Consider the following 9,998-nt stretch of genomic DNA (forward strand, 5'->3'; position numbering starts at 1 on the left):
TAAATTATGGCCATTTTTGCAGGTGTAAGGTGGTATCACGTTGTGGTTTTGATTTGCATTTCCCTGATAATTAGTGATGTTGAACATTTTTATATGTTTGTGGGCCATTTGTATATCTTCTTTTGAGAAGTGTCTGTTCATGTCCTTAGCCCACTTTTTATGGGATTATTTGTTTTTTTATTGCCAATTTGTTTGAGTTCGTTGTGGATTCTGAGTATTAGTCCTTTGTCAGATGGATAGTTTGTGAAGATTTTCTCCCACTTTGTGTGTTGTCAGTTTACTCCACTAATTATTTTGCTGAGCAGAAGCTTTTTAGTTTAATTTAGTCCCATCTATTTATCTTACTTTTTGTTGCATTCGCTGTTGGGTTCTTGGTCATGATCTCTTTGCCTAAGCCAATGTCTAGAAGGGTTTTTCCAATGTTATCCTTTAATCTTCTAGAATTTTTATGGTTTCAGGTCTTAGATTTAAATCTCTGATCCATCTTGAGTTGATTTTTTATAAGGTGAGAGGTGAGGATATAGTTTCATTCTCCTATAGGTGACTAGCCAATTATTCCAGCACCATTTGTGGAAAACGGTGTTCATTCTCCACTTAATGTTTTTGTTTGCTTTGTCAAAGATCAGTTGGATGTAAGTATTTGGATTTATTTCTGGGATCTCTATTATGTTACATTGGTCTATGTGCCTATTTTTATACCAGTACCTTGCTGTTTTGGTGACTATGGCCTTATAGTATAGTTTGAAATCAGATCATGTGATACCTCTAGATTTGTTCTTTTTGCTTAATCTTGCTTATGAATTTTAGAATTGTTCTTTCTAATTCTGTGAAGAGTGATGGTGGTATTTTGATGAGGATTGCATTGAATTTATAGACTGCTTTTGGAAGTATGGTCATTTTCACAATATTGATTCTACCCATCCATGAGCATGGGATGTGTTTCCATTTGTTTGTGTCATCTATGATTTCTTTCAGTGCTATTTTGTAGTTTTCCTTGTACAGGTCTTTCACTTCTTTGATTAGGTATATTCCTAAGTATTTTATATTTTTCCCAGCTATTGTAAAAGGGGTTGAGTTCTTGATTTGATTCTCTGCTTAGTCACTGTTGGTGTATAGGAGAGCTACTGATTTGTGTGCATTAATCTTGTATCCAGAAACTTTGCTGTATTTTTTTTAGAGCTAACTGAGGCTTTATTTTGGACCAAAAAAAAAAAACGCAATTGAATTGTTTTGTAGCTGGAGGCATGGGCAAGGGGGGTCCCCAGGCAGTAAACTCCCCTGCAGGTGGGCTGAGGGCTAGGGCTGAGCCTCAGATGGGTCTCCCATTTCCTGTGCTACCCTACATAGTGGCCTCCCTCCCAGGCTCTGGGGCAACTGCAGGAGGGGCAAGCTGGGAGGGGCTACTGCAGCTGTTCACTTGGACAGGATGTCAGAGGACTCGGACACCAGTTTCCCATAGCAGGTCTCAATCTTCTTCACAACCATGGCCCTGGTGGAGCTGGTGCAGCTGAAGGAGCTGAAGACCATGCCAGAGCCAAAGCTAGAGCCCAGGCCATAGCTGAGGCCAGGGCTGGTGAGGCCCCCATAGGCCAGGCTCAGACAATCTGCATAGCCACTGGTGGTCTTCGTATGGATACTCATGTTCTGCATCCCAGACTCCAACCAGCTCTCCTCACCCTCCAGCAGCTTCCTGTAGGTGGTGATCTTGATGTCCAGGGCCAGCTTGACGTTCGTCAGCTCCCGGTACTCAGGCAGCTGCCACGCCATGTCCTGCTTGGTCCCCTGCAGGGCGGCCTCCAGCTCTGACAGCTTGGAGTTGGCATCCTTAATGGCCACCTCCCCACACTGCTTGGCATCTGTGATGGTGGCCTCTAGGGAAGCCCTCTGGCCTTTGAGGCCCTCAATCTCAGCCTGGAGCTGGCTGATGTTGCGGTTCATCTCAGAGATCTCAATCTTTGTACACCACAAGTCATCCCTGTACTTCCCAGCCAGTGTCTGCAGCTCCTCATACTTGATCTGGTACATGTTCTCAGCCTCAGCCCACCTGCGGTTGGTGATCTCCTCATACTGCACATTGACCTCAGTGATGATGCTGTCCATGTCCAGGGAGCGGCTGCTGTCCATGGACAGCACCACAAATGTGTCCGAAATCAGGGACTGCATCTCTCCAATCTCCTCTTCATACGGCTGCCTGAGGAAGTTGATCTCATCAGTCAGCCCTTCCAGGGGAGACTCCAGCTCTACATTGTTCATATAAGCTTCATCCACATCTTTCTTGATGAGAAAAAATTCATTCTCCATCTCTGTATGCTTATTGATTCATACTTTTTCTTGAAGTCCTCCACCAACCCCTGCATGTTGCCAAGCTCCACCTCCAGCTTCAGCTTCTCCTGGCCCAGTCTCCAGTAGCCACCTAAAGTTGTTGATGCAGCTCTCAAACATGTTGTCCATGTTGCTCCAAGCCATCTTCTGCTTCTGTAGGAGGCTCCACTTGGTCTCCAGCATCTTGTTCTGCTGCCCCAGGAACTATACCTTGTCTATGAAGGAGGCAAACTTGTTGGTGAGGGTCTTGATCTGCTCCTTCTCCTGGGTGCACATGGCCTGGATGTTGGGGTCCACCTCCAGGATAAGGGGCCTCAGCTGGCTCTGGTTGACCGTGATAGCAGTGATGCCTCCTACGCTGCTGGCCCCACCATAGCCTCTGCCAGGCCACCCCAGAAGCTGCTTCTGCCCACTCAGGAGAAACTCGAGGAGCTGATGTGGGCACCAGACCCATTCGTGTAGGAGCAGCTGCTGAAGGCCCAGGGGATGCCAGAGGTGGACACCTTGTAGGACTTCTGGGTCACCCTGATGAATATGGTGGAGGCAGGAGTGGAGGCAGGTGGGCTGAACCAGGCAGAGATCCCAGAAGGAGTGGAGAAGCTGCTTCTTGGTCTGCTGAATTCCTTTATCAGTTATAGCAGCTTTTTGGAGGAGTCTTTAGGGTTTTTGAGGTAAACGATCATATCATCAGCAAACAGTGACTGTTTGACTTTCCTTTACTGATTAGGATGCCCTTTATTCCTTTCTCTTGTCTGATTGCTCTGGGGGGGACTTCCAGTGCTATGTTGAAGAGGAGTGGTGAGAGTGGACATCCTTGTCTTGTTCACCTTCTCAGAGGGAATGCTTTCAACTTTTCCCCATTCAGTATTGTGTTGGCTATGTTCATGGAAGGGAAAGGGGTTTCTAAGAACAGAAAGAGATGATTTACAGAAGATACAGTCACCTGCGAAAAGTCCTCAGAAAGTCCTCTTCTCCTCAACCCAATGAAAATGTCTTCCTTTTCCTCAGGGATCTAGAACTAGAAATACCATTTGACCCAGCCATCCCATTACTGGGTATATACCCAAAGGATTCTAAATCATGCTGCTATAAAGACACATGCACACGTATGTTTATTGTGGCACTATTCACAATAGCAAAGACTTGGAACAAACCCAAATGTCCAACAATGATAGACTGGATTAAGAAAATGTGGCACATATACACCATGGAATACTATGCAGCCATAAAAAATGATGAGTTCATGTCCTTTGTAGGGACATGGATGAAATTGGAAATCATCATTCTCAGTAAACTATCACAAGGACAAAAAACCAAACACCACATGTTCTCACTCATAGGTGGAAATTGAACAATGAGAACACATGGACACAGGAAGGGGAACATCACACTCTGGGGACTGTTGTGGGGTGGGGGGGGGGGAGGGATAGCTTTAGGAGATATACCTAATGCTAAATGGTGAGTTAATGGGTGCAGCACACCAGCATGGCACATGTATACATATGTAACTAACCTGCACATTGTGCACATGTACCCTAAAACTTAAAGTATAATAATAATAAAATATAAAAAAAGAAATAAAACATTTTCAGCAATAGCAAAAAAAATTTGACTACTCTCAAATTCATTTTACAAAACTAGTACAACCCTGAGCCTAACACCATGTAACATCAGTCCCAAAAAAAGGAAAATGAAAGACATTCTAACTCGGGCACACATGTGCCAAATCTTCTAAAAAGAAAATAGCAAATTGAACCTTTTTTTCTGCTACAAAAAAAAAAATGAGAAGAAGTTTGGGTTTATTTTCAGGAATGCAAAAATGGTTTAATATTAGCAAATCTATTAATATCATTTTATGACCCATAGACAAAAGCAGAAAATTGTGTATTTACCAGATACACTAGTCTTATTTTACTAGATAAGCTGATTTACTAGGTATTAAAATAATTTATAAAATTCAACACTCTTCATGATAATTCTTAGCAAGCTCTGAAAGGAAATTAATCTTGGAGTGTCCAAGTGGACCCAAACAATTAGTTTTATGCCACAAAATAAAACAGTTTCACCGTAAAGCTTATTACAAGCACTGGAAGAGTGAGTGCACACTCTCCTAAATACTGATAATAATGAGTCACATGAACGTGTAAAACCCACATCAGGTTAAGGGAGGCTGGGAAGAATCCCTCAAGCAATTAGAAGAAAAGTGAAGAAGACTTCACTGTGACTTTTCATCTGACACAGTTTTGCACCTGACCTGTTTCTGATTATATTGTTGCATCTTCCTTTGTCCAAGGACACAGTGCCAATTGATAACTGTTTAATTTTTCCCTCATAAGATTCATTTAAGTTCATTATACTATAGGTCAATTAGTGACTTTGGACCTAAGATCCCAAGGGCTCCTTTTGTTTGTTTGTTTGTTTATTTGTTTGTTTTCAAATTTGATGATCCCCTAAACATCGGTTTAGGACTGAACAGATATGACTTATACCATTCTTGTTAATAAAGATTTGCAGGGAATGTCTTCCTGTACAAAAGTCAAGCTATTGACTGACCAACAAAGAGGGCTTCTCATCATCACAACAGTCTTTAATTCTTCCAATATATGGGACATATGAGCGAAAATTAAAGTCAGAAAATATCCCTTATTTGGTGTTCTTATAAGATGAGTTGAAAGTAAAGCATATAGGTTGCCTGTTCACTCTGATGATAGTTTCTTTTGCTGTGCAGAAGCTCTTTAGGTTAATTAGATCCCATTTGTCAATTTTGGCTTTTGTTGCCATTGCTTTTGGTGTTTTAGACATGAAGTCCTTGCCCATGCCTATGTCCTGAATGGTATTGCCTAGGTTTTCTTCTAGGGTTTTTATGGTTTTAGGTCTAACGTTTAAGTCTTTAATCCACCTTGAATTAATTTTTGTATAAGGTGTAAGGAAGGGATCCAGTTTCAGCTTTCTCCATATGGCTAGCCAGTTTTCCCAGCACCATTTGTTAAATAGGGAATTCTTTCCCCATTGCTTGTTTTTCTCAGGTTTGTCAAAGATCAGATAGTTGTAGATATGCGGCATTATTTCTGAGAACTCTGTTCTGTTCCATTGATCTATATCTCTGTTTTGGTACCAGTACCATGCTGTTTTGGTTACTGTAGCCTTGTAGTATAGTTTGAAGTCAGGTAGCGTGATGCCTCCAGCTTTGTTCTTTTGGCTTAGGATTGACTTGGTGATGTGGGCTCTTTTTTGGTTCCATATGAACTTTAAAGTAGTTTTTTCCAATTCTGTGAAGAAAGTCATTGGTAGCTTGATGGGGATGGCATTGAATCTATAAATTATCTTGGGCAGTATGGCCATTTTCATGATGTTGATTCTTCCTACCCATGAGCATGGAATGTTCTTCCATTTCTTTGTATCCTCTTTTACTTCATTGAGCAGTGGTTTGTAGTTCTCCTTGAAGAGATCCTTCACATCCCTTGTAAGTTGGATTCCTAAGTACTTTATTCTCTTTGAAGCAATTATGAATGGGAGTTCACTCATCATTTGGCTCTCAGTTTGTCTGTTATTGGTGTATAAGAATGCTTGTGATTTTTGTACATTGATTTTGTATCCTGAGACTTTGCTGAAGTTGCTTATCACCTTAAGGAGATTTTGGGCTGAGGCAATGGGGTTTTCTAGATATACAATCATTTCATCTGCAAACAGGGACAATTTGATTTCCTCTTTTCCTAATTGAATACCCTTTATTTCCTTCTCCTGCCTAATTGCCCTGGCCAGAAATTCCAACACTAAGTTGAATAGGAGTGGTGACAGAGCGCAACCCTGTCTTGTGCCAGTTTTCAAAGGGAATGCTTCCAGTTTTTGCCCATTCAGTATGATATTGGCTGTGGGTTTGTCATAGATAGCACTTATTATTTTGAGATACGTCTCATCAATACCTAATTTATTGAGAGTTTTTAGCATGAAGGGTTGTTGAATTTTGTCAAAGGCCTTTTCTGTATCTATTGAGATAATCACGTGGTTTTTATCTTTGGTTCTGTTTATATGCTGGATTACATTTATTAATTTGCATATATTGAACCAGCCTTGCATCCCAGGGATGAAGCCCACTTGATCATGGTGGATATGCTTTTTGATGTGCTGCTGGATTCGGTTTGCCAGTATTTTATTGAGGATTTTTGCATCAATGTTCATCAAGGATATTGGTCTAAAATTCTCTTTTTTGGTTGTTTCTCTGCCAGGCTTTGGTATCAGGATGATGCTGGCCTCAAAAAATGAGTTAGGGAGGATTCCCTCTTTTTCTACTGATTGGAATAGTTTCAGAAGGAATGGTACCATTTCCCCCCTTGTATCTCTGGTAGAATTCAGCTGTGAATCCATCTGGTCCTGGACTCTTTTTGGTTGGTAAGCTATTGATTATTGCCAAAATTTCAGCTCCTGTTATTGGTCTATTCAGAGATTCAACTTCCTGGTTTAGTCTTGGGAGAGTGTATGTGTCGAGGAATTTATCCATTTCTTCTAGATTTTCTAGTTTATTTGCATAGAGGTGTTTGTAGTATTCTCTGATGGTAGTTTGTATTTCTGTGGGATTGGTAGTGATATCCCCTTTATCATTTTTTATTGCATCTATTTGATTCTTCTCTCTTTTTTTCCTTATTAGTCTTGCTAGTGGTCTATCAATTTTGTTGATCTTTTCAAAAAACCAGCTCCTGGATGCATTGATTTTTTGAAAGGTTTTTTTTGTCTCTATTTCCTTCAGTTCTGCTCTGATTTTAGTTATTTCTTGCCTTCTGCTAGCTTTTGAATGTGTTTGCTCTTGCCTTTCTAGTTCTTTTAATTGTGATGTTAGGGTGTCAATTTTGGATCTTTCCTGCTTTCTCTTGTGGGCATTTAGTGCTATAAATTTCCCTCTACACACTGCTTTGAATGTGTCCCAGAGAAATGGGAAAAAATTTTCACAACCTACTCATCTGACAAAGGGCTAATATCCAGAATCTACAATGAACTCAAACAAATTTACAAGAAAAAAGCAAACAACCCCATCAAAAAGTGAGTGAAGGATATGAACAGACACTTCTCAAAAGAAGACATTTATGCAGCCAAAAGACACATGAAAAAATGCTCATCATCACTGGCCATCAGAGAAATGCAAATCAAAACCACAATGAGATACCATCTCACACCAGTTAGAATGGCAATCATTAAAAAGTCAGAAAACAACAGGTGCTGTAGAGGATGTGGAGAAATAGGAACACTTTTACACTGTTGGTGGGACTGTAAACTAGTTCAACCATTGTGGAAGTCAGTGTGGTGATTCCTCAGGGATCTAGAACTAGAAATACCATTTGACCCAGCCATCCCATCACTGGGTATATACCCAAAGGACTATAAATCATGCTGCTATAAACACACATGCACACATATGTTTATTGTGGCACTATTCACAATAGCAAAGACTTGAAACCAACCCAAATGTCCAACAATGATAGACTGGATTAAGAAAATGTGGCACATATACACCATGGAATACTATGCAGCCATAAAAAATGATGAGTTCATGTCCTTTGTAGGGACATGGATGAAATTGGAAATCATCATTCTCAGTAAACTATCGCAAGGACAAAAAACCAAACACCGCATGTTCTCACTCATAGGTGGGAATTGAACAATGAGAACACATGGACACAGGAAGGGGAACATCACACTCTGGGGACTGTTGTGGGGTGGGGGGAGGGGGGAGGGATAGCATTAGGAGAGATACCTAATGTTAAATGGTGAGTTAATGGGTGCAGCCCACCAGCATGGCACATGTATACATATGTAACTAACCTGCACATTGTGCACATGTACCCTAAAACTTAAAGTATAATAATAATAAAAGTAATAATAATAAGAGAAATGATAAAAAAAGAAAGTAAAGAATATTTGAGTAAGATTCCTAGGAAAATGGGCAATGAAAACCTAAGAGACCTCTACCCACTCACAGACTTGTCAGTGAGTGCAAGTATGTGAGTGCATGAAAAATATCATAGTCCATGCTGTCATTAACAAACTCCTGCTGGGCACTGAGTTACCCTAAGGATCTTTGCAGTAAAATTACCCATGGAAGCCATGAACAGCAATCTGAAAGGTGAGTATCATTGACTTAGTCATGCTAGTGGTACACCATCCAGAACCCAAGTAGTTCAAAGTTATAGGGCAGAAGGCTTTGACTTATGTGTTGCAAAACCCAGATCTTAAATAATTATAAACAGTGTTTTTCTAGAGGAATCACTGTAGAGATCAATAGACCATCACTGTATTTTCTAAAAAATGACATTTGAGTTTCAAAAAGACTTTACAAAGGTGCGCTTGGGAGAACTCTTAAGAATAGGACGGTATATTTTTAGGGAGAGAATATTGTCCCCCATGTACAAGTTCCTGGGAAAATGTTCCTATTCTCTTAATCCAGCAAAAATATCTCCCTAATCCTTATTTTTTTGCTATGTGGGTCGAATATCTATGACTAGATATAATTCCCTCTATTTAATGAGCAGTACTACAAAGAATACTTGAAATGGTAAAATATTCTGTTATTAGTAATACAAAACAATAAATCAATAAATTTTCATTTGCAGTCTTACATGACTTTACCCAACATGTTCCAAATGAGATTAGAACACTAATGGATATTTATTTTTGCAAAGGCAGAAGTTAAGATATTATGGATGCACAGAGATGAGGCTAGGTTAAGGAGACCTTGGTGGGTACTGTATGTGGGCACTTGGAATCTGAATCAGAAGACAAAACAGGGCAATAAGAACACTTCTCAGCTTCAACATTTGGTCTAGTGTGATCATTTCCTGAGCGGTGCTAAGTCCCTGGAAGGAAAGCAGCTAATATTCCAACCAGTTATTACACATTCAAGTCAGATTGCCTTCCATAAATCCAAGGTCAGAAAGCTCTGAGGTATGATCTGAGCATATGTTGGAGATGGACACTGCACCCTCAGTAGGAAGAAAAGAACCATATTGCCCCTATCTCAGGGGAAACACACTTCAAGATTATTTTGGGAAATATGTTGAAACAGCCAACTGAAAACCATTCATCTTCCAAACTAATTGGAGTCCCCTGGGAAGATCCTGTTTCATTCCAGTAATGAGAAAAATTGAAATTCCTAGTGACAGTAACTGCAAATGGGAAAAATTTCAGTTGCTAAAAACAGAATTATTATTGTTGAAAAACAAACTATCTCTCTGCAATGATTCCTAACTCAGAAATAGAGAAGCCCTGGACAGTGATTCATCTCATTCCCTGATGGTTACTTGATGAACAGCATCACAAAGAGGATGTTGGTCATTTCCTCAAAAGATAAAGAAGTCAATTCATCAAGTAAACAGATAAGTAGGCAGTGTTCTGCAGTAGTTCAGAGCTGGGTTTCTGTAGTCAGACTGCTCGAGTTCATATTCCTGCTTTATCACATCCTAGGTTTATGACCTTGGACAATTCTTAATATTTCTGGACTTCAGTTTCCTGATTTGTAAAATGAAGAATAAATCACTACCAGCCTCAGGTGAAGTGCTTTCATAATTAAATGAGGTAATCTAAATGTTTCATACAGTGTCTGACATTTAGAAACTGCCTTATAAATGTTACTATCATTGCCATTTCTTGGAGAGTTTTGTGAATTAAGTTAAATGCAGCAAAAGGAT

General features: G+C 40.1%; 1 pseudogene; it reads right to left on the bottom strand.

The window, feature by feature from the left end:
* Window positions 1-1,413: 1,413 nt before the first annotated feature.
* On the bottom strand, window positions 1,414-9,646 carry LOC100432242 (keratin, type II cytoskeletal 8-like; annotated as a pseudogene).
* Between the last annotated feature and the right edge of the window lie 352 nt (window positions 9,647-9,998).

Source organism: Pongo abelii, chromosome 10 (assembly GCF_028885655.2).
Source record: "Pongo abelii isolate AG06213 chromosome 10, NHGRI_mPonAbe1-v2.0_pri, whole genome shotgun sequence".
NCBI lineage: Eukaryota > Metazoa > Chordata > Mammalia > Primates > Hominidae > Pongo > Pongo abelii.